Source organism: Gavialis gangeticus, unplaced genomic scaffold (assembly GCF_001723915.1).
Source record: "Gavialis gangeticus isolate Ggan-Ray unplaced genomic scaffold, GavGan_comp1, whole genome shotgun sequence".
Lineage (NCBI taxonomy): Eukaryota > Metazoa > Chordata > Crocodylia > Gavialidae > Gavialis > Gavialis gangeticus.
In genome coordinates this window covers 3,144,487-3,147,175 of record NW_017729015.1, presented here as the reverse complement: position 1 = coordinate 3,147,175, position 2,689 = coordinate 3,144,487, and positions in this window count along the sequence as shown.

Sequence of the window (2,689 nt, the reverse complement as noted above, 5' to 3'; positions counted from 1 at the left end):
GGGGACCCTGTTTGTATGGGGAATGCTTTACTCAAGTACCCATTTACCAGTGCTCGGCCTCCTGCTTTACTGTATAGCACTTTGACCCATCCAGTCATCTTCAGCGGAAACCCCATCCTCCACAAGACTTCAGACATGAAATCATGTTCAACCCTATTATAAGGTTTTTTTTCCAGGCCTAAATTAATTATTGCCATGTTTCTTTCCTTCTCATGTTCATCTGATATGACGCCTCTCATTAACCATAGGGTCTGGTATATCCTTCTTTCAGGAATGGCACGTTTGTTCTTTTTGTATGACATCTACTAAACAGTCACACATTTTTTTGGACAATACTTTGGCCACCAATTTATACTCTATATTTAAAAGTGTTATTGGCCTCCAGTTGCCTAACACATCTTCCTTTTCCTTCTTTAATATCAAAAATACCACACCTTCTGCAAAATCCTCCCCTATCTCCCCACCCTACATTATTTCCCAATATGTCTCTATTATATTTCTCCCTAGCCATTACCAACATTTTTCATAGAATTCCACCAGACGTCCATCTCTTCCTGGCATCTGCCCTCTCTTGCAAGCTTTTAAGCAGTCTTCCAACTCTCTCATTCTTAACTTCTCCTCCAATTGTTGGATCTTCCCTCTACTGTTCCTTCCTTTATCTCCTCAAGGAACACCTTCTTTTTTCCACCATCCACTTCTCTTTTTTTGTACAACTCTTTATAAAACTCCTCTATCATGTCCAATACCTTTGCACTCTCTTCTACTCAGATTCCTTCTTCAGTTCTCACTGCCTTCAGTTCCTTCCTGCCAGCTAGCCCCATATGGAAACACCCTCATGCCCCAGCCAGCTCCTCTGCAGCACACTGAGTGGGGCCAGAGAAGTCCCAGGCTACCAGGCTGACTCCCCGGGGCCCCCTGCAAGCAGGGGCTTCTGTGAGCCAGTTCAATGTGCTGGAGTCACTCCGTTGCTGTCCCTTAATAGCATATGTAGACATGCCCATAGGGATCTTTGCTGTCCAAAATGTGCACCTGGACTGAATCTGGATACCTAATGAATGTTGTGGATGTGGGATCTGGCCCTAAGTGACTTGCCCGAAGTCACACCAGGAGCCTGTGGCAAAGCACAAACCTGGGCCCAGATGTTCTGCATCCCAGCTTAACACCTTAGCCCTTAGACTGTCCTTTCTGCCAAGGGACAGGCTGGGTCTTGGTGTGAAGAAATCCCATGTTGATTCTTTGGTTACTGAACCCTGGTAAGCTTCCAGTCTATGGCTCAGTCTTGTATTTCATACAAACCCATTCTAGCCTCAACTGTTTCCTTCTCAGTTCTCTATACTTAAACCTCTTGTTTTTCAGACAACACTGATGTAATTTATCCTCATTGCCTTTTCTGTACACTGATATACAACATGAGCAGACACCTGCCATGCTGTGGCTCCCCTGGCTTTACCTTCCCTGTTAGGTCATTTCACATAGTATCCTCACCTTGACATCACACGGCTTTAGGCCACCAGGCACGATAGCCTGTAAATAACACTGAATGCCACTTTCGTGTTGCTTTATTCTCTTTAAAATGATTGCTTCATTTGTGTAAAGATTAGCCATTTTAGAAACTTCCCTCCTTTATTTTTGTAGGATCTTCCACCTGTTTTTCTTACACCTTGGAGATTTCTCCTACCCTTCCCTTTTTTGCATTTTCATTATTTTTTTTGTGTTCCCACTAACCCTGGTGCCACATATTTAGCACTCCTTCCTCCTTGTCCATTTAGCTACCCTCTCATCTGCTTTGTCCTTCCTCCCTCTGCTGGTCACTATACAATTTTCCCCTCATCTGCATATCCTTCCATCTCCAGCTCAAAAGATTCAGCTCTGTTAAACACCTATGGTGCTCCACCTCTCATCATGCACTCACCCACTACTGTTGCGTCAAGGACACAACTATTTCCCATAAACATTTATTTGAATTTAACTATAAATCTGTTCCTGCCGTGCCCACACCTGCTTTATGTTCATTTCCCATGAATACTCTTACACCTTAGCTTTATTCAAAATGATGCTCATGCAAAGCCCATTTGAAGTTTGCTTGTTCACATGCATGCATAAAATAAGCTTTAACTCTTTAATCTCCCTTTTTCCCCAGAAAATATCCTACAGCACCTAACAGGTGTTAACACTCACACCAACTGCCCCCAAAATTCCCCTTCCTGCCTTGCCTTGTTCTTCCTTGAATCTTGTTGCAAGGGCTTTCTTTAGTGCTGTCACATTTTGTGCAAAGCTATGTTGTTTTACCCTATCAACACCAGCTTGCTCTTGATCCATGACAACGATACAATCAAACTAAACAGCCCAGGGTACACTGATAAAAAAGTTCCTTTCCTTTCCTGAGAAGCTTCTAAAAATACTTTCCTGGAGAACTCTAGACTAAGTTCTGTGTGACCTCCTCCAACTGTCCTGCAAGAGCTTAGCCCTGGTTTCCAGGGTTAATCCTCCTCCTAGTAGTGCCTGCAACCTAAAATCTGGGAACACAGGAGCTGCCAAGCTAAGTGGGACAACTAAGACAATGTAGCAAGCTTGGTCCTGAAAGCCTGTATCCATTATGCAGTAAGCAACCCTTCACAGTGGTCAATACTTGATGCTTACCCTGAAAGGCATGGTAGGAAAGGAGAAGGCTTTCCCAAGCAACCCCAGC